Raw genomic sequence first — 23,432 nt, 5'->3', positions numbered from 1 at the left:
TTGTAAAAGATACAAAAAATTATTAATGGACAAAAATAGGAGGAAAAAGAGGTTGACTGGTATTGAAGCTGGAAAACTGACACAGTAGTGGAGTTGGCCACTGTTACTCAGTAGCACAAATTAACATCTGTAATCATGGAGTTCATCAGATCAATAGGACTGCTACTAGAGTGTCCAGATTCTTGTATTCCTGAAACTTAGTTTGTGACAATGAAGTTTTTAGTTCTTTGAAAATAGGATCCAATGAAGGATCCAATGACTAATCAAAGAAAGGAAGATGTCTGTTAATGGTCTGGAATCTAAGGCAAAAAGCCAGTGTTTACAGAATTTTACAATACTTACCCAAAAACTCAAGATTATACCTATTTGTACTCTTGGGAATTATATATAAGTATGAGGGGGAACCTTCATCTTAGAGGATTATGAATGTGTATGTATAGCCTTAAGAGAATTGGAAAAGGTAATGATTAATAGTTTATCTGTTAAGCAATTAAAGGACAGATATCATTAGCCATGAAATATACTTATACATATTCTGCATATTCTCAGTAATGGTGAAAAACTCCTTTGGAAAAGACAATTATTGCTTTAATATTAATTAAGAAACACATATACACATAAGGAAGAAACATTGTTCTCTAACCTATAGTTTACAACACAGACCTAATGAGACCAGAACCAATGGTCTTTGTGGCTTAAGAGAGACAAAAAAATATTATTTCTCCCTTGTGTATGATTTAATATAGTATGCTTTAGAGAGATGTAGGAATCTTAAGTAGGTCTCATATAACTACTACATTTACCATCAAACTTTCTCGTACTACGCATTCAGTTTGGCCTACTAAGTAGTTTGACAGGATAACAAAGGTATGGAAGAGGATTGAGGAGAGATTTATAGAAGTTTATACATGTAAAAATAGGGAAAAGGAAAGTGATTTAATAAAATAAACTAACAAGATCAAGCCAAAGAAGCATAAGGATTTCAAGCAATATCAAACAGATTTATTTCAAAAAGTCCATTGTAGTCACGCATAGCAAATGGTAACAGGTCTACCTATTTCCTACTTGACTCTAAGACTTGTTAATAAATTAATTATATATTTTTAAAGGCTTACTTATATATTAAAAAACCAGAGTTATTCCGAGAAGAAGAGGGACATACACACATACAGAGAAAGAGATCTTCCACCTGCTGTTTCACTTCCCAAATGGCTACAATGGCCAGAGCTGGGCCAGTCCCAAGCCAAAAAGCAGGAGCCAGGTACTTTAATGTGACATATGGGTTTCTTACTGTTAGATCAAATGTCCATCCTGAAAAGCATTTTTTTAAAAGATTTATTTATTTTTATTACAAAGTCAAATATACAGAGAGGAGGAGAGACAGAGAGGAAGATCTTCTGTCCAATGATTCACTCCCCAAATGAGCTGCAACGGCCAGTTGTACGCCGATCCAAAGCTGGGAACCAGGAACCTCTTCCGGGTCTCCCACACAGGTGCAGGGTCCCAAAGCTTTGGGCCGTCCTCGACTGCTTTCCCAGGCCACAAGCAGGGAGCTGGATGGGAAGCGCGGTAACTGGGGTTAGAACTGGCGCCCATATTAGATCCTGGCACATTCAAGGCGAGGATTTCAGCCATTAAGCCATGGTGCTGGGCCCCTCAAAAGCATTTTTAAAGAACCTGTTTAAGATTCTTTTGATTTTAGGATGCTCCACTTCTGATCTAGCTACCTGCTAATGCAGCTGGGAAAGCAGCAGAGTATGGCTCAAGTACTTGGGACACCACTCACATGTGGGAGACCCAGTAGAAGCTCCTGGCCTTGGCCAGGCCCAGCTGCTGCCTTTGCAGCCATTTGGAGAATGAACCAGTGGATGGACAATAACTCTCTGTCTCTTTCTCTATGTAAATTTGCCTTTCAAATGAATACATCTTTTCTTAAAAAGTATTCTTTTGATTTGCACATTTGTCTTTGCTGACAAATAGTTGGCAAAGTCCTACTTTGGGGTACTTAAAATTTTTCTAATCACATGATAGAATCTTTACAGCTTATATACCGATATGCTGGGGAAAAAAAACATGCTTCAGGGATGTGAAAGATGCACTGAGGAGCAGCAAATTAAACCACTGTTGGCCACAATGCTAGTATTTTCAGATTAGAGTGCCACTTCAAATTGTAAGTCCTCTTCTTCTGATCCAATTTCTTGCTAATGAGCCTGGAATGGAACAGATAATGGACCAAATGCTTAAGTCCCTTCCCCTTGTGGGAGACCCCAATGGAGTTTCTGGCTCCTGGCTTTGGTTTGACCTACTCGTGGTTGTTGCAGTCATTTGGGAAGTGAATCAGTGGATGAAAGAGGAAGCCCTCTCTCTCACTCTTGCTTTCTTTCTTGTTCTATTGATTTCTCTGCCTTTAATACAAAGAAATAAATCTTTTAAAAAAGAAAAACAAACTTGTAGTGAGATGATACTGTGATACAGTGGGTTAAGCCATGAGAAAACGTGATCATAAGCATCCCCAACTGGAGTGCCAGTTAGAGTAGTGGCAGCTTTGCTTCTAATCCAGCTTCCAGATAATGGGCATGTAGGGAACCATTGTTTTCCATGCTGGAGAGTTGAGCAGGGAAAAGCAGTCCAAGTACTGAAGCCCTTACTACTACGTGTGTCGGAAAATGAGATGGAGTACCTAATTCCTGACCATTTGAAAAGTGTACCTATAGGCAAAATGTTTATCTCTGTCTCTTTCCCTTTCTCTTTGACTCTGATTTTCAAATGAGTGAACCTTTAAAAAGTGTTACATTCTGGGCTCGGCTGCGTGGCCTAGAGGCTAAAGTCCTCGCCTTGAAAGCCCCAGGATCCCATATGGGAGCCGGTTCTGATCCCGGCAGCTCCACTTCCCATCCAGCTCCCTGCTTGTGGCCTGGGAAAGCAGTCGAGGATGGCCCAAGGCTTTGGGACCCTGCACCTGTGTGGGAGACCTGGAAGAGGTTCCTGGTTCCCGGCTTTGGATTGGCGTGCACCGGCCATTGCGGCTCACTTGGGGAGTGAATCATTGGACGGAAGATCTTCCTCTCTGTCTCTCCTCCTCTCTGTATATCTGACTTTGTAATAAGATAAATAAATCTTAAAAAAAAAGAAAATATTTTAAAAAAGTGTTACATTCAAGCAATAAGTGTTTTCTGTAAAGATTCATCTTATTCATTAAGATTTGGGGACTTCCTTATAAAAACACTATAAATCTTGATATTCCTTCATCATTCTAATGTTGTAAACATATCTTAAATTTGTAACAAACTGAAAATGGGGTACAAATTCCCTTTAAAAACTGCTCTAGCATTTTTTTCTGCTTATTTAATTTGTCATTGTCACATACTATCTACGCAAGTTATTATATGTTAGCATAGAATGTCCCTAGTATTTTAAATTTCATTAACCTAAAATACAAAGTCCCATACCTGTGATATATTACTAATGTTAATAGATAAGATCACCCAATTATAAACTTCACTTTGCTCTTATTAATGTAGCAAATGAAGCCATGGAAGTGAGAAAGATCTCATTTTGGATAAGGTTCCATTTCTTGTTAAATGTTGTTATTTCAGAGTTAGGCATATATCATCATTGATATAACAGTAACATATGTCTTATTTGTAGATTTCTGTCCTGCTTGCCTCACAGCTATGATTTTACCACTTGAGAAGGATTACAAAAAAATTACTGGAGGATTTACAAGAGGTCTCTGTACCATTTATCTAGAAGCCAAGTATAATATTGTTTTTCCAAACCCATCAACCAACACAACTTAATCCTCACTCAAAAGAGATGCATTATTCTTTCTTTAGTCAGCCTATGTGATTACAGCTTCAGAACTCTTTTGTCAATAAAAGTTGGATTACTCAAAATAGCAGATGTTATGTGCAAGTATAAAGGAAATTCCATCCTCCTATTCTGAAACATCAAAAAACATGCTTTGCAGGAAAGTGCTAGTGCAAGATTTTCTAATATGTACTAACTAAGGCTATTCATTTTGAAGTTGTGTCTATACTTTTCATTGCATCAATGAAAGAATTTCAAACTCACTTGGTTAAGTTTTAGTTGACGCTTTTTGTTGTTTTCTCATGAATTTATCAGAACAAGGGCAACAGAATTTTTTTTTCTAAATTTCAGGACGTACAGTGTATAAGCAAACCTATAGTCTACTTAAGAGAAAACTAAGGAAATGAGCCTTTAAACTCCATAATCTTGGGGATAGTCACCAGGGCAGTGCCTTTAAGCACAAACAGTAACATAGTTATTTAGCAGCTTTTATAGATGAACAAAATGTTGGAATTCAAATACATAATCGACAGGCTGTGAATAATTCTGAGAAAACAACTTATGGACTTTCATTTTTCAGGAATTATTCATAAGCCCTCATTAATAATTCCCAGTAACAAATTAGAAAAATGCATTTGCATTGTCTTCTTACAGCGTAGACATAGACTTAGGAATTTTTTCCTAACATGAATCTGGTGTATCTTATTTTACTCTGTGTGATTTTCAACAACATATCAGTTAAGTTATGGTGTAATCAAGGAAATACACTTTACAACTTTCATACAGAGACAACTTAACACATACAGATGGTAATGCAGTGATGGAAGACCTAAGAAGTGAGATAAGGAACAGTGAAGCTACCCAGAAAACAATACTAGTGGGAACATCTACTATATCCATGAAAGAGAGAGAAGAGGTTTATTTCTAGTGCTCTGAAGCCATTGCTGTTCAGTTGCAGCTAAAACCACATCACAGAATCACTCGATGCCAACTGGGACTTTAAAGAAACTAGAACCATAAAAGGAAGTCAGCCAATACCAGACAGGCAGCTTCCCCAGCCGGAGAAGACTAGATTTGTGTGAAGTTCTTCTACTGTACCTATCTTAACAGTCATTCCATTTCCATCTACACTAGATAGCAGTCCCTTTCTTCTACTACTCAGAGAAACATCAGTATGTCCATTCTATTATTATTGTTCATTTATTGACATCTACTACCACAACAGTGTCTAGTCACACTGAAGACTTTCAGGGACATCCAACTTAGTTCAGACAATGAATAAAGTTTTTGTTAAGATACTGATTGTAAATTGCATGAGATTTTGAATGGTTTGTCCTATAAGTTCTTTTTACTATTTGTGCTTTATTTATTTATTTATTTTGTAGAATACTGAATCTTTCAGAAAATATATTTCACATTATATTAGAAGCACCCGGCTTTTCATTGGAGGGGATGATATTCTGCCAGCTCTACTTTCAGACCAGAGATGGTCTCCCAAGGAAACTGTTGAGTTTATCTGGACAATAAGAGGCTGGACTCAATGCATGGTACTTATTCGCAACGAAGGAATTATGACTGGCTATGAACTGTAATGCTGCAACAATGTGGAGGAATCCAACATGGGGGGAAGGTATGGGGAGTGGGTGGGGGAATCCCAGAGCCTATGAAACTGTGTCATAAAATGAAATTTTTTTAAAAAGAAAGCTCTCATAAGTAAACATATTATTTGGTGTGGTTAAAAGTTAATACAGTATGAGGGAAAATCAATATGGATCATTCATTCATGTTTGCAACATTTATTAAGTATCTTTGTACTTGGCAAATTTAAATAAGAAGCACATAATGAAATAATCCTCTCCCTAAACATTACAACCACATCTATTTACAGATTATGAAAACAAAGCAGTAAATGTTATAATAAAACTACTAACCAAATGATAAGAAAGCCTATAACAGGGTAGGAATAATTTTATCTTTAGGTGTCAAGAAAGACTTCAAAAGGAGGCAGGCATTTGGCATAGTAGTTAAAACATTTAGGATACTGGCATCTGATATCACAGAGAGTGGTTCAAGTTCTGGCACCACTTCAGCTCTAGATTCCTACACAATTCTATTCTATACAATACACACTCCTGGAGGCAGCAAATGCTGCCTCAAGTACTTGAATCTTTGCCCTCCTGTGGGAGACCCATATAGATTTCCATGCTCCTGGCCTCATCCTAATACAGCACTAGTTGTTGCAGGCATTTGGGAAGTAACCCAGGGAATGGAAGAGCTGTCTGTCTTTCAAATAAAATTTAAAAAATAATAATAGTGTAAAATTTTTAGAAATAAATACTTCAAGAGGAAATAATGTTAGCAAAAGAGAAAAAAGTATCCTAGGCAATAGGGAAGCATGAGCAAAAACATTTATTAGTAGAATTAATTAATATAAGGGATTAACATGATAGGTAAAGGCAGGGAGAAGCATCTACATGGAAAATAACAAAAAGCCATAATTGGAGAAGTACCTTGATACTCAGCTACAAAACTTCAATAGGCTCAGTGTAGAACTTCAGAGTTCTAAAGGGAACAAGTAGGTCTCAGCTGAAGTCTTAAAGGAAAGAAGTAACTTAAGAGAACTGTTTTCAGAAAAATCACACTCTTGTCTTTGTGAAGAATGGACTAAGGGGAGGAAGATGAATGCCAAAGAGATTAGATGGGAGGCTGGATTAATACTCCAAACAGAAATGATGAGAGCCTAGGCCAGTGGCCATGAGGATGATAAAAAGGGACTTTAGCCAGAGGACATTTCTGACAGTGAACTGACAGGTCCAGTGATCAATTGGACATGGAAAATTAGGGACATAAGTCAAGGATGACTTTAAGAGTTCTGGTGAGGCAACAGGGTGTACTGAAATGTCATTAACTGAGCTGCAAAATTCCATAAGGAAAGGCAAGTTTAAGGATGTAGATAATGCATTTAATACCTCTATTTTCAAAATGTTGGTGCTATTTCAGAGGTGAATGTGGGGCCCCAGTCTCTGTAAAACAATTTTGTACCCATCAGGGGGAAATCCACTGTTGGAAGATACTCAATTACTTTGTTTGCATATTGTATCCAACTCATAGATGGCCAAATTTTGTGATCTGTCAAATGGACCTTATTTAGCTACTTGTTTGTAAAGAGATCAAGTTAATCTGTACTCACAACATTTTTAAATATTATTAAAAGCAGCAATGTAGTTTCAATTCAGAAAGCATCTGTACTGTTTGGCAAGCCTGCAATATGTAGATTCAGAAACACTGAAATTCAGGATTGCATTCTGCATGTTATAACTGAGAACAGATGCAGTTTCATGGAAATGCTTGTGGTGGACATAAAGAAGGCATTGCACATCCTTGAATTAATGGGAATATATATTCTAATTAATTGACAGCAAGAGCTGTTGATAGAATGAAAGAATATATCTCTAGCTCCCTAAGCAAGCACCCAGACACAGCCAAATGAATTGCTGAGACTCTGTCTTTATATAATATATGATGCAGTCTTGCCCATCTTTCCCTGTTCTCCATTTATTATTTTGTATTTGGAGTTCATTTTACACTTAAATTTAGCTTGCATAAAAGAGAAAATCTAGAGACAAAAATTAGGATGAAAAAGAAAAACAAAAACTTAGAAAGGCAGCTTTAACACAGATAAAATGAGAACAATGCAACATTTACAAAAACAAAAACTGTACTGGGGCTGGCACAATGGCATCTGCAGTACTAGCGCCCTTTATAGATACTGGTTTGAGTCCCAGCTGTTCCAACTTTCAATCTAGATTCCAGTCAGTGGCCTGAGAAGGCTTTAGGTCCCTGAACCCATGTGAGAGCCTCAAAGAAACCTCTGGCTCAGAGCTTTGGGCCAGCCCAGCTCTGGCCATTGAGATCTCTTGGGAAGATCTCTCTCTACCCTCCCTCTCTCTGTAACTCTTTCAAGCAAGATAAATAAATACATCTTTAAAATAAAACAAAATCTATACTAAGAACATTCCTTCATGCAGGTGCTTTTCCAGAAGTAATGGGTTATGCTGGATCTCAGTATTTTCTTAATGTTGTGATCTAAATGTATTGCCAAACAAGGAATTAAGATTGAAAATGCAATTTTCTCAACACTAATATACTATCTTGCTTTATTAATGCTTTCAAGAGACAAACAAAAACTCCTAGTTAGACCAATTCAGAAAATCTACTTAGATGTCAAACCCCTAAAAGATTTTAGAAAAGTCAAGTCTAAACGCAGAGTAGAAGTAGGCATTTGGAACAGAGATTAAGCTGCTTCTTGGGATATATACAACCTATATTTGAGCACCTGGTTCATAGCCTTGCTACTCCACTTCCAATCAAACTTCCTGCCATTGTACACCTTAGGAGACCACAGAGAATGGCTCAGTTCATTGGGTCCCTGTGACCAAGTCGGAGCCTCTGTGGAGTTGCTGGTTTCAGTGTGCCTCAGCCTTGGCAACTGTAGGCATCTGCAGAGTGAAATAGCAGACAGGCTGTCTCTTTATATCCCTCCCTCTTTCTCTGCCTTTGAAATAAAATGAATACAAGTAAATTTTTGTAAATGTAAAAAGAGGTAAGAGATTTCCTGAAATGTACACACTCATTCAAACTTGGGTTTTCATTTGTAATACTGTATTATGAGCCACTTCAGGCTCCTTGCTAAAAATGCTGCATTTTTAAAAGTATCATTGTGTGTTTGTATTGCACTGGTTTTACAACACAGAAATATTTTAAGCTAGGCTATTCATACAAATATTTAATTTTAATATTCAATTGATTAGCTATTATTGCATATAAAGAGAGTAACTACGAATTGCCCAATTGGTCTCTAGACAGTCCCCTTAGGAATGCCAAAACTACAAGCTCTGTTAAAACTGGGAGAGTGATAAAAACTTGAATAAGCTTCAAGAAATTAGAATGTATTTCTTAATGATATCTTTTCCAAACCAGGATCATCACCCTTTACTGAGCTGTTTATTTGTGTCCAAATCCAGAATTTAGGGGAAAAACAACAACAACAACAACTACAAAAACTCAACCCCTGCTCTCTAAAATAAGTAGTTTAGAGGTGAATCTAAAAGCATTAACAACTTTCTATAACAGTAATAAATGTCATTACATATACAAGAAGACACATCTGTACATGTCATAAGAAGCTTCCTAAAAAAAAAAGCTTCCTGTATAGTGACACAGAAAGTATTCAATAAACAGAACCTACTACTAGTTGGAAAGGCTTTACACAAATAGGATTTTAATACAGAAATGGTGTCGTGCAGTGAGTACTGAGCACTTCCTAGAGTAAATCTCAAAAAAGGATCTCTGGTTGGAACCCAAAAGGAGAAGGCAGGAGCAGGCTGTGCTAACAGTATATTATAAAATGATGCAGAATGAAAGAAACCAAAAACCATAAAGGGATGAAACTGGGTCAGGAATTGAGAAAATCTTTATAAGCAAGAAAATTCCACAGCACAATGAAGGGTGTGCTGTTGCGAGTAAATGTGTTCTTTTGACTGTGCAGCCAATGGTGCATACCTTTGTTGAGAGACATATGAATGGGCTACGCAGCTGATATTAGGCATTGCAAAAGGGGCAAGTGGAAAGAGGGCAAAGCATTCTGAACATCTGTAATCAGGTCGGAGTGCTAATGTCAGAGCATGGCATTACCTTTCTCACAGTTTATCCAGAATGGAATATGTTTTAACTCAAGAGAAAAAAAACTGGTTGTTAATCTCGAATTAATAAGCATTTCAGTTGTGTTATACAAATTTGGAACTTTATGTCTTTGCACTCTAGAAGACTCAAATCACTTCTTAAGATTCTATTTGCTGTTTTTAGCTCATCACATAACAAAAGATACAAGATTGCTCAGGACCCAAGACAGAGATTTCCCACTGGGATATAACTAATTAATTCATTAACTTTAGTCTGTTTTAGGTTTTCTAAAATTGCATTAACGATTATTGTTTTCTAGAGAATATTGAGCAAAACAGAAAAGCTTTCAGAACCTGAACCCTGGAAAGACACACTTTGGGAGCAGTCTATGCTCCTTTAACACTTTGCAAAATTTTTGGACTTTGGTGCACACAGAAATGAATTCCGAATGTGAGTCAAACAGTAAGGAGGGCACTGTTGACAGCTGGATCTGTAGGAAAGCTGCTCACTTATGAAAAATGCTGCAAGGAAAATTGTGAATTTCCTGCTTGGCATTCACTTTAATTCAGCAAGAATATCCCTTAAAATGTAAAATAACAGGAATATGGTAAATGAAGTGCATTTTTATTTGTTTATGACTTGGGAGTTCCTGCTTGTGAAAAGCCTAAAAGGCCTAAAGGCAAAGGAATGTTTGGTCTCAAAGGGAAAATGTGTGGAAGAAAATAAAGGTTGTTTTAGGGATTCAGCAAGATTCAGAGTAACTCTCAGGGGAAATGTCCTTCATTTGAGGAGACTTTTAAACTCATTCGGGTCACCAGGGTACCAGTTAGTACATGGCAGTTGTAATTCACTAAATGGAACCCTAGTGGCCTAAAAGAATCAATGCTACCAAAGAGACAAACTTACCTACAGGGAGCAAATTAGGAACTAGCAGAATGTCTGATTATTTTGCCATTTATATTTATAGAGTCAGTAAGTCAACAAGTATTTATTGACCCCCCCCCCAGAGGTTGCACTGCTCTGTAATAAATGTTTGGGCATTATTAGTAGTTAGACACAGTCCCCTGCCCTCAAGGAGATTTACAATCTAATAAAAATGATAACTATCCTTTAAAATGGACACTTATTAATAAATACAACAGAGGAGAAACTAGAAAGCCTGGGTTGGAGATTTTCTTGATATCTTGGAAAATGAAGTATTCGTAAACCAGAACCAACCTTCTAGAAGTCTGCACAGGGAATTTTTTAATTTGTTACTTGATTTGATTTCTTTGGGGATTTTTCTTTGTTTTGTTTGCTTTTTTTTTTTTTTTTTTTAATTATTTATTATTTAACTTCAGTAATTACATTGTATTATGTGACACAGTTACATAGATACTTGGGTTCTCCCCACCCCTCCCCAAACCCTCCCACCATGGTGGATTCCTCCACCTTATTGCATAACCACAGCTCAAGTTCAGTTGAGATTTCCCCATTGCAAGCATATACCAAACATAGAGTCCAGCATCTTATTGTCCCGTCAAGTTCAACGGTTTCTTAGGTATACCCTCTCTGGTCTGATGACAGAGCCAGCAGAGTATCATCCCAGTCAATTGAAAGCTCCAACATACCATCAGCAAAAATTTACATCATTATGGAATTAATTGACATAGTAATGAGTAACCAATATGTTAAAAGTAAATGCGGGTTCCCAGCCACCTTCTGTGACCACCTCACCTATACTTCAATTTTAGTTTATACACAACATATAACATTCAAAACATAACATGTTATACATAACATCATATCATCTTAAATTAAGGCAAACATGTGGTATTTAACCTTTTGGGATTGGCTCATTTCCCTTAGCATTATGGTTTCCAGTTTGGCCCATTTGGCCACAAAGAACTGCATTTTGTTTTTTTTAATAGCTGAGTAGTATTCCATGGAGTAGATGAACCATAGCTTTCTTATCCAATCCTCTGTTGATGGGCATTTTGGTTGTTTCCATGTTTTTGCAATTACTGATTGTGCTGCTGTGAACATAGGAGTACATGTTGGTTTCTCATAGAACAAGTGTTCTGGATATATTCCTAGGAGTGCTATTGCTGGATCATACGGTATGTTGAATTTGAGTTGTTTGAATATTCTCCATACTGATTTCCATAGAGGCTGTACCAGCCTGCAGCCCCACCAGCAGTGGAGTAGGGTTCCCTTTTCCCCGCAACCTCGCCAACAAGTGTCGTTGGTGCTTTTATTCATGTGGGCCAGTCTTACTGGCGTTAGGTGGTACCTCATTGATGTTTTAATTTGGATTTCCCTTATTGCCAGGGAACTTGAGCATTTTTTCATATGTTTATTTGCCATTTGGGTTTGTTCCTTTGTGAAGTGTCTGCCCATTTCCCGTGCCCATTTCTTGAGTGGCTTGTTTGTTTTGACATTTTGGTTGTTTTGTAGCTCTTTGTATATTCTGGATATTAGCCCTCTATCACCTATGTCGTGTGCGAAGATCTTCTCCCATTCTGTGGGTTGCCTTTTTACTTTGTTGATTGTTTCTCTAGCTGTACAGAAGCTTCTTAGTTTGATGAGGTCCCAATTGTTTATTTTGGTCTTGATTTCTACTGCATCTGGAGTCTTTTTTAGGAAGTGAGGGCCTACCCCTAAGTGTTCCAGTGTGTTTCCAACATTTTCTTCCAAAAGTTTGAAGGTTTCTGGATGTAGGTTTAGATCTGTTATCCATTTAGATCTGATCTTAGTGTATGGTGAGAGATGTGGATCTATTTTTTTGTTTCTGCAGGCTATCAACCAGTTGTCCCAGCAGCATTTATTGAACAGACCTTCCCATTTGCCTGGGTTGTCGTTTGTCTTTTTGTCAAAGATTATTTGGCTGTATCTGTGTGGGTTTCCTTCTGGCGTTTCTATTCTGCTCCATTGATCTTCCTCTCTATCTTTGTGCCAGTACCACGCTGTTTTGATAACCACTGCCCTATAGTATGTCCAGAGGTCCGGAACTGTGATTCCCCCTGCTAACTTCCTGTTCTTCAGGATAGTTCTAGCTATCCGTGGTTTTTTGTGCTTCCAGATGAACCTTTGGATCATTGTTTCCAGATCTGTGAAGAATGTTTTGGGCAATTTGATTGGGATTGCGTTGAATGTATATATTGCTTTTGGCAGTATAGACATTTTAATGAAAAAATATGGAACGCTTCACGAATTTGCGTGTCATCCTTGCGCAGGGGCCATGCTAATCTTCTCTGTATCGTTCCAATTTTAGTATATGTGCTGCCGAAGCGAGCACTGTTTTGTTTGCTTTTAAAGGCAGAAATATGATAAGACAACAAGAAAAAGAAAATTATTTGGAATCTTCAGGAAAGTCTGTTAGGAATTGTTGTAATTAAACTCTATATATATAGTTTATAGTTTATATAGTTTACATAATTTATACATATATATTAGAACAAAATTGACTCCACCTTGGTTAAAAGGCTTAAGAGATTCAGGCTGAGTTACACACTGAGAGAGCAGACAGTGTGGGCAAGAATGGCCAATAGAAAAGTTCTTTGTTTTTAATTCCACAAAATAATTAATTCATTTTCTTTGAGATAATGAGAAAAGAGAGCTCTCCTATCCATCAGTTTACCGTTCCACCCCGCCCCGCAAATGCCTGCAAGAACCAGAAAGTGGATACAAAGTCCAAGTCACTCAAGTGGGTGGCAGGAACCTAATCACTAGAAGCATTATTTTCTGCCTTCTCAGGTGTGTGTTAGCAGGAGCTGGAAAGCACAGCAGAGCCAGAATTCAAACATAGGCACCCTAATATGTGTTATGCGCATACCATGCAAGATCTTACCCACTATGTCAATAGAGAAGTTTTAAAGGGAAAATATTAATATCTCGTAAACAAGCCTAGAAGTTCTTGAAGGTTGTTTGTAATAGCAATTCGTAGGTTGGGTAGTCAACAATACAAGGAGTGAATAATACCTCCTAGCTATGCGCAGACGGAGTCCAAGTTAGAGTCCTGAGACAGTAACCAAAAAAAGGGAAGTTAGTTTGTAATCAAGTCTAAATTAAGGCTCTGTAGTGGGACTAGAGAGTAGACCATGAAGAACAAAGCTGAGTGACTCTGGGGAGCTCTTTTGAAGGAACAAAGAGATAGGTAATGAGCCTACTTTGATTCATATTGAGTTTAATGATGACTACAGAAAATCTGAGTGTTGTCCTGAGGGCCTTGAGAGATCTGAGGCCAAAAAGAGACACTTGCTTAAAAGGAGAATTAATATGGAAGTTTAGAGCATAGAAAAGAGTGAGTTCTCCAAAGGCTTCCACACATTAAGCAAATTACAATGAAGAGGAATTCACTGCACTTGTACTTGAGATGTTCCTCTGAGGACCATCTGTGAGAACATGTCATTATTCTCATTTCATATTCACAGAGCTTGAGAAGTTTTTTTTCCAAGAAGCTGGTTAGATTGACAAGGGATGAAGAACTTGAATCAGAGGCAAAGACTTAGGGACACCTATACATAACAATGATGAAGTCACCTTCAAACACTTGTTACCAGAGCAAGGCTTTCTGCACTAAGTAGGAACCCTTGCTACCTTGAAGTCTACTGCGTTATCCATAATGCAGCCCCATATCAGATCTCAAAGCTCTGTCTAGTTACATTACAGAAATAAAACAACTCAACTCCTACTTTAGCTGTATCATCTTAACTCTTCAACCTCTGTGAACATCCATTTCTTCAACTGTGAAATGTAATTTTAACAATAAGTTCTACCTCAGAGGGATCTTGTGAATAGAAAACAATATATATTATGCAAGTATGGTATATAACAAGTACTCAATGCTAACTACAACCATAATATACATCTGCACATAAACATATTTATACAGTAAATATACATTGTATATGTGTAAAAATGATGTAATGTTTATATATTTAATTTTTTTTTTTAATTATTGGAAAGCCGGATATACAGAGAGGAGGAGAGACAGAGAGGAAGATCTTCCATCCAATGACTCACTCCCCAAGTGAGCCACAACGGGCCGGTACGCGCCAATCCGAAGCCGGGAACCAGGAACTTCTTCCGGGTCTCCCACACGGATGCAGGGTCCCAAAGCTTTGGGTCGTCCTCGACTGCTTTCCCAGGCCACAAGCAGGGAGCTGGATGGGAAGTGGAGCTGCCGGGATTAGAACCAGCGCCCATATGGGATCCCGGGGCTTTCAAGGCGAGGACTTTAGCTGCTAGGCCACGCCGCCGGGCCCTGTTTATATATTTAATATATGTTTGTGTATAAAATGTGCACTAAAGGTACATAAAATGTGTAAGTATATATTAAATATTTCATTAACTTATAACTCTTAACTTCTGCTTTCCATAAAAAATTTTTCTCAAAATGCGTATCTCTCTTGACAGATCCTTTACAGTCTTTTCTCCAAAAATTATTACCATCTTTCACAATTGCATTAGTTGCTACGTACTTAAATTCAATATAGTTACATCTTGAAGAAATGACATCAGAGATGTAGGTCACGAGCTTTAGCGAAACAACTTGGACAACTGTCTTAATGAAAATTAATCTCATTGTTCTGTTTTTATAATAGAAAATAGCAACAAATATGCACACATAATAAGAAATACATGGATATCATTAAAAATAATTCAGATAACATATGTAATACTCCAAAGAACTCTAACAATTTTTTTTTAAAGATTTACTTTATTTTTATTACAAAGTCAGATATACTGAGAGGAGGAGAGATAGAGAGGAAGTGGAGCTGCCGGGATTAGAACCAGCGGCCATATGGGATCAAGGCGAGGACCTTAGCCACTAGGCCACGCTGCCGAGCCCAGAACTCTAACAATCTAAAAATTTATTTTTAATGGTTTTATGCTTACCTTCAGTTAGAGGATGAACTTTTAAATACCATTCATCCAGCGTAGATGTATTACCAGCCCTTAAGAAATGCTTTTTAGCTGTCTCAGCAGAGGAGGCGGTTAGCAGACCCAAAAATAGGACATGGACACCTATCAACAGACCGTACTGTATTTCATTGGATGATTTTCCAAGATAAGGAATTGTTAAAGATAAGTGATCATGTGCTGGAAGGTACTGACTCCTTATATGTTATGTTATATTATCTTTGATGGGAACAATGAAATTTGAAGCTTCTTAACCAGGGAATTTAGTGATTTCTTGGCTCAAACTTGATATCCATGCCCGGATCTTTCAGAATGGTTGTCCCTACAACAGTGGCTTTTCATAACTCTTAATGCATACATACCAAGTTTGAGGCTCTGGAGCTATATGGTTAACACACAATCTTCACAGCATGGAATTTCTGAACTAGCATATCATGCTATATAGGACTCTTTAGAGCTAGGAGGAGTCTCATGGCTATTAACAGCACAAGTGGAGCTCTAAAGTCAACTACAGAGAAGCATGAGCTGAAATTAAGGAAAGAGTATTTGAGCACTATCTAAAATACTAGGAACAAAACCTTATCCATAAAACAGCCCATTTGTCTTAAAAACCTCCAAGTCTGGCTCAGCTTTAGCATGCTATTAAACCATCCTGTGTCTTCTGATTCACCTTTGATTATCCCCTCACCAAAGCCCTGCTTTGGATTTCTTTCGTTATATACTTCTGTTTTTGAGTAATCAATCAACATACTGCTTTTGTTGGTGAGAAACAAAGGCCTTTAAAAAGCAGATGACAGTGTCAAGGGTAATAACAAGACCAACATATCCTTGTATCCTTGCCTTGAAACTAAAGTCAGGTCTGCTAAAAACAATATTAATAACAGTCATCCAAAAATAATTCATGAGCAGTTTAAACATACATCTTATTATCTCAAAGCACAGCATTCATCATACCCAGTGACTTTTTTTAAATCATCTTTAAAATTTTTCTCTGCATAAACCATACCTCAATTCTTCTTCTTCTCTCTCTAAACATCCCAGTCCTGTGCTCCAAACCTAGCTCAGGGTTGGCTCTTTTCCTTTTTGTGTACTATAACCAATGGTTGGTACTCTTGTTCCTTTTCCACATGAATTAATGTTTTCTTCAGCTCTTTACTAAACCTATCCAAGTATTATAAGTAATCACAGATAAGCAGGAGAAAGGGGAGAAGAGAGGAAAAGACTGTGAACATTCAAATGTAATAGGTTTGCCTGCCACAAAAATTAATATTTAAAGCTTGAAAAGCTGCCTGAATTTTAAACATTGTCTGAACTTGATAGCACATAAGTAATGACTAAAAACATCTGAAATCCTTCTAAATATTTTGTACACCTGGACATGCCCCCCAGGACATTCCTAACAGTGACTGCTGCTTTAATTTTCCTCACATACAGCAGACAATAGTGAAGAATTCCTAGCAGTCCTCTCCCATGAATTCAGTTTCAAAGCTTAGCAAAACACTAGTATTTCAACATTCCTTTGGCTTTACTATCTTTATGTTCATTTTAAATTAAGAAGTCTGAAGCAGATCTTATCAAATCCATGATATTGTTAAGAGTACTTCAAGGTCCTTTTAAAAACAAGAATTACTGGCATCAACCTACTTTATTGCTTCATTTTCTGACTGTAAAGGACACAAAGTATACTAAAGCAATTTAACATGGCTGTAACCTACAATTTCAACTTATCCTCAGGGGCCATTTCACCTCTTATTTTACTTTTCCAGACCAAATCAATAGAGAGAAAAGGCAAGTCAACACATGTCATAACTGTATTAAAGGCCAATGAGGTTTAAACAAATTGGGCTCTACTCATAAATAATTGACTCATAATCTGTACCAAGGTTCAGGGTAAGATGCCATTCACCTGAAACATCTTTAAAGTTTATTCTACCTATTGCTGGCACCTAGGGGAAGTAATAGTACACATATTCCTAGGTTTGAGAGTTGTCGACAAAGAATTACTCTCATTAATTTAGCAAGAAACATGCAGAGTTCACCTTGTTTATCATGAAAGAGATTAAAGTAGACCCCTGATGTTCACAGAGTTAATAGTTGATGGATTGATTAATGGAAAGTGTTCCTAAAACTCTGTGCAGTCATGCCATTAGTAACTTTGTTAAGACGTGTGTTTAAATTTCAGGTGTTCAAAATTGGTGTACACAAATAGGCACAACTCCTTGCAAGGAATCCTCAATAGCCAATAACATCAGATATGCCTTGAGCTTTCAAGTCCTATCACATGGATTATTACCATTATTCAATCTCTAAAAGGGTCTTTAAATTCTTTCATTTTAATTAATTGTATTTGGGATAATTTGGGGCTATGGAAGTGTCATACATTTAGAGAAACACAGTGAAACCCAGCAATGGAATAGGATGAAAGAAGCTAAGCAGGAACTCTAGGAAGGATTCTCCCATAACATAGAGACATGGATCAATGAGTCAGCTTTGCTGTCCTCCCCTCTTCTAATCTGGAACAATAACCAGTTGCCTGAACTTGTGACAAACATCTTACAACTATGGAAGTGAGAGGTGAGAAAACAAAACCCTAATACACTAAGACTGATGGAGAGGAAACAGAGTTTAAGCCCTTTGAGAAACTGTTAAGCTACCATTTATTCTCAGACTTGTTGTTTTACAAGATAATTAAATGTCCCTGTTCCAGCAAGCCAAAAAATTCCTGATTTATATGATGGTAAAAGTGTCCCTTCTCAGAAAGAAAATCAAAACAGACTATAACAAGCAGAGAGAATGACTTAGTATTCAGAAATTTACAATGAAGAAAAGCTCAGTCAGAATGAAATGGCTTTACTTGTAAATTCTACCAAATGTCTAAAGAAGAATTAGAATCAATTCCTCTCAAATACTTTCAAAAAGTTATGAGGGCTTTGCTGTCTTGATAGCAAAGTCACACAAAGATATAAAAAGAAAAGAAACTGTACATTAATATCCATCAACCAAATACTAACAAACCAAATCTAGCTCTATGTTGATGGCTTTGTGAAATATAACTAAATGGGATAGAGGAATGCAAAGTTGGTTTGACTCACAAAAGAAGAAATCAATCAATATAATATAATATATTGTCAGAATAAAATAGGAATATCCCGCATGGTCATTTCAACTGAAAGAAAATACATTTGACAAAAGCCATTGGCCCTTAATGATAAAAATCTGCTACAAGGCAGGTGTGAAATACCCATAGATAATATTATACTTAACTATTAGAGCTGAAGGTTTTCTTCACATACTGACAAAAATGGCTTCTCTTGACATATCCATTCAGCTTCTTATTGGAAGTTTCAGACATGGCATTTAGGCAAGAAGAAAAGTGAAATGCTTCCAGAATGGAAGGGAAAATGTGAAACAACAACAATGCAGGACGCAAAATCAATATATAAATATCACTTGTGTTTCTATACACTAACTGTGACTAATCCAAAAACAGAATTACAAACACAACTTACTAGAAATAGTATCAAAAATAAAACAGGAGCAAATTTACCCTAAGAAGCAAAAAAAGATTCAAAACACTCTTATTGTTCGTTTGTTTTTAAGACTTATTTATTTATTTGAAAAGCAGAGACAGAAAGATCTTCTAGTTGGTGGTTTACCCTTCAAATAGACACAATTGATGAAGCAGATCTAGGTCAAAATCAGGAGCCAGAATATTCTTCTGGGTTTCCAATGATGGGTAGCAGAGGCCCAAGTACTTGGACCATCTTCCACTGCTGTCCTAGGCACCTTAGCAAGGAGCTGGATTGGAAGTAGACCATCCAGGACTTAAACCAGTGCCCACATGGGATGCCAGTGTCCACATGGAGTGGCTTTACTCACTATGCCATAATGTTGGCCCCAAAACACTACTTTTTAAAAATCAAACACTTAAATAAATGAAAGCTATGCTATATTCATAAACTAGAAGACTAAGTGTTAAGATGGAAATGATACTCAAAATGATTTACATATTTAGTGCTAGTTCAGTATCAACATACTCCATAGATCTATATTATATTGATCTTTGATGAGGTAAAAAAATTAGTAGGAAAAGGCAATCTTTTGTACAAATGACACTAATGCGGTTTGATGTCCACATACAAATGAATCTATACCTCAGACTGTACACAAATCCTAAGCTGATCAAAGACAAAAATATAAGAACCAAAGTTACAAAACGTTAGGAAACACAGGTATAAATATCCTTAACCTTGAGTGAGGAAATGTTTTCTTAACTATGAGTGACACAAATAAGTAACAAAAGAATAAACAAATAAGTTGTACTTCATCAAAATTAATTTTTATATCAAGGGATACTCTCAAAAAAGTAAAGTGACAACCTACACAATAGGAGAAAATTGTTGCCAATGAAATGTTTGATAAAGGAAAAATATACAGAATGTATAAAGACTAAGAAGACTGTTATCCTAACTAAAAGGTGGAAAAGGAATCTGAAAATAAATTTCTCAAATAAAGATACCCAAATTAGAAATAACATAAGACCCTCCACATCATCAGTCATTGAGGAAATGCATAACAAAATCACAATGATATTTCAAAAAACAGTTTATGGAAAAGTGTAATTAAAGGATACATTTACTTTGTTGCCAAGAAAGAAAGAAAGAAATTAATTCAGAGAGGCCAGTACTGTGGCATTGCAAGTTAAGCTGCTACCTGCAGTGCTGGCACCCAATATGGGCACCAATTTGTGCTGGCTGCTCCACTTCTGATCTAGCTCCCTCTAATACTTGTGGGAAAGCAGTGGCGGATGGCTCAAGTGCTTGGGTTCCCGCACCCAGATTGGATACCCAGAAGAAGTGCCTGGCTCCTGGTTTCAGCCTAGCCCAGCACCAGCAGTTGTGGCCACTTGGGGAGTGAACCAGCAGACCTGTAAGATCCCTTTCTCTCTCTGTCTCCTCCCATCCTCTGCTGCCCAAAGAAATACAATAAATGTTAAAGAACTGAAATTCCTGCCTGGGGTTTTCATGATACACATTTTCCAAGAACCTTTTGAAAACCTCTAATATTACTAAAACTTACTGGGTTGGCCATAATTTTTTAATGGGAAATAATAATAAGTATATAATTTGGAAACTTCATATATTGATAGTGATAAATTTAGCTTTTATGTATGTACACCAAAGAATTGAAAACCATGTTTGCACCAGAATTTTCACGTGAATGTTCAGAGCATTATTCTTCCAAATAACCAAGTGATGAAAACAAATCAAATGTTAATTAACTAATAATGGACTTTAGAAATGTGGTGATATGTTCATTCAGCAGAACACTATTCGTCCATGAAAAAGAATGAAATATGGATACATGTTATAACATGGCTATCCTATGAAAAATACTAATACATATTAAGTGAAAGAAGGCAGATTTACAGGGTCACACGGTACTAAATTCCATCCATACAAATTGCCCAGGGTAGGGAAAAGGAGACAGAAAGATTAGTGGTTATCAGAGCATTGAGGAATTGGTTATTGGGAGACACATAATTTTGGAATGAGAAGGTACCAAATGTTCTCAAAATATTGTGAGGATTGTTTAATATTTTGAAAGTAATGGACACTAAATTTTATACTTTAATTATGTGATGAATTTTATCTCAACTTGAAAAAAATTGCAAAGAGAACAATTAAAGCAAGAGAAAAAACAATGATTTTATAGTTACAGCTAATATTTATAAGTTGCATTCTACATGCTCAAGCTCCTACCAAAACAATTGAAGGCATTAACTCATCCAATCACCACAGAACTCTATGAGCTATCTATAAGTATTATCCAATTTTATATGTAATGAAGCCAAAGAATGAAAAGTTTCAGCAAACCCACACTGCTGGCAGGAAGCAAAATCAAAAGAAAACTCCAATCCTGCTGACTTTCCAGAGTGGTGTTCTACAGCTGCATCCTGCTGGCTTGCCAGCTGAGGCATGCATGTCTTTCCAACTTCAAATTCAGTGGCTTCATGCTGGCAGCCTGAAATTGTCCATGATAGGAGTATTATGCATTTGTTCCATGGAAATCGGCAAACGCTACAGAGGAGGGTTGTGATATTGCATGAACAGCCTGTTTGTCAGCTCTCGAGCAGTATCCTACTCAGCCTGAAGAGTTCTCAAGTTCAATACTTTATGCAAAACACACACAATTAATAGTTACAAAATCTTACATTTTGAGAAAAATCCATTTAAATATTTTTGACTATATTCTGTTCTCCTTATACCTAACATATTCTGATATAAACATCTGCCTAATCTTGAATTTGTGAAATGCTCTATAATAAACATTCTTATTTTAAAGGGTTTTTTCCTATAAGGATAGACAGTGATTATAAAATCACAATCAGAATACAATTTCAGAAATAATAATCAATATTATTAGATATGTATTGCCACTCTGATACAGGCTATTATCTAGAAATCTTGAAGATGATTTAAAAATGTTAAATATATAGCTTTTTAAACATATTTATTTATTTTCATATACTTGAAAAAAAAAACACATCCAGAGGAATGAGAAATAAATCTTTCATCTGTTGATTCATTCAACAGCCTGAGCTGCGTCATGTTGAAGCTGAAATCCCAAAACCCCATCTGGGTACTCCACATGTGTGGTAGCAGCTTAAGCACTTAAGCCATCACCTACTGCCTCCTGGAATGCATTAACAAAAGATGGATTGGAGGAGGAGTACCTGGAACTAAAAGTTACACTCCTCTATGAAATGTAGGTGTTCTAACTAGTGGCTTCATGTGCTGGGCCACAACACCTGCCTCCAAAACATAATTTTTACGTGCAGTGTATTTCTTCCACAAAGAAGTGGAATGTTAAAAATAAGTTACTACAGATGCTTTATTATAATAAGCAGTAGATCTAACGTGGGATTATTTATGGTAGGTAACATGACTTACAAGAGGATGGATTTCTTTTAAAGGGAAGTCACATTAGTGACATGGAGAAATGAGAACATCATGAGTCCCCCCACACACACCTCTTTTTACTACACATCAGCAAACTAATTGCTGTTTAAATTTTCTAAATCTAGTGTCTTCCTGAGTTGAAAATTTCCACCTGGAGGAAGTGTTTATGACCACCTTGTAAATCTCTACTTTTAAAAATTAATTCTTGCAAATTAAATCAGTAGGAGTTCTTCATTTACAAGGGGGAAAAAGATTGAGCTTGTAACTGGGTCTTCAAAGGTTCAGGTACTTGTATGTGTTCCAAAGTGAATGCTAAGAAATATTTCTCCAAACATCTGAATCCTAAATCAAGTCAAAATGATAAGATACGCCAACATTCCTTAGAAAGATAAAATACAACTGCTCTGAGAAAAGTGGTCACCATTCTGGAGTGGTTTCCTCTAAAAATGCTGTTAGGATTTGTTTGTACATTTTAACTATTGCTTAGTGATATATTCTTTCTTCAGATTTATTTTTATTTTTATTTGAAAGGCAGAGTTAAAGAGAAAAGCAGAGACAAAAACAGGTCTTCTATCCAGTGGTTCATTTCCTAGCCATGGCTGGAGCTGAGCCAATCTGCAGCCAGGAGCCTCCTCCAGTTTCTCACATGAGCACAGGGACCTCTAGAACTGAGCCATCCTTCACTTCTCTCCCAAGCCATAGCAGAGAGTGGTGTTAGAAGTAGAGCGGCTGGGACACGAACCTGAGCCCATATAGAATGCTGGCTCTACAGGTGGAAGCTTAGCCCAGCATGCTGGGGCATAGGTCCCGGAGTAATCATTTCTTGACTAAAATTTTTCTTCCAGAAAGGAAAAGAATATTTATGTGAGGAAAGGTAATATAACTTTGAGATGAAGGATGCAGAGTAAGAACCAGAATACCCTGTTCAAATCTCAACCAAATATTTGGCAAATAGTCTTTTCTCATGCTCTTCCACCAATTTTTCCACTGATAACATATACTTATACAAAGTATTTTAAAAATCACCTCACAGACAAGCATCTTTTATTTATTGCCTATGTTATTAAATTGATA

At 36.8% G+C, this 23,432-nt stretch overlaps 1 non-coding gene across 1 annotated transcript; it reads right to left on the bottom strand.

Annotated features, from left to right (window-relative positions):
- Nucleotides 1-12,662: 12,662 nt before the first annotated feature.
- On the bottom strand, nt 12,663-12,769 carry LOC131480603 (U6 spliceosomal RNA). Its single transcript, XR_009245657.1, has one exon. It is a non-coding gene; the product is annotated as a U6 spliceosomal RNA (small nuclear RNA).
- Between the last annotated feature and the right edge of the window lie 10,663 nt (nt 12,770-23,432).

Source organism: Ochotona princeps, chromosome 6 (genome assembly GCF_030435755.1).
Source record: "Ochotona princeps isolate mOchPri1 chromosome 6, mOchPri1.hap1, whole genome shotgun sequence".
Taxonomy (NCBI): domain Eukaryota; kingdom Metazoa; phylum Chordata; class Mammalia; order Lagomorpha; family Ochotonidae; genus Ochotona; species Ochotona princeps.
Note: the sequence above shows the minus strand (reverse complement) of the source record. Positions and strands in the feature narration are given on the sequence as shown.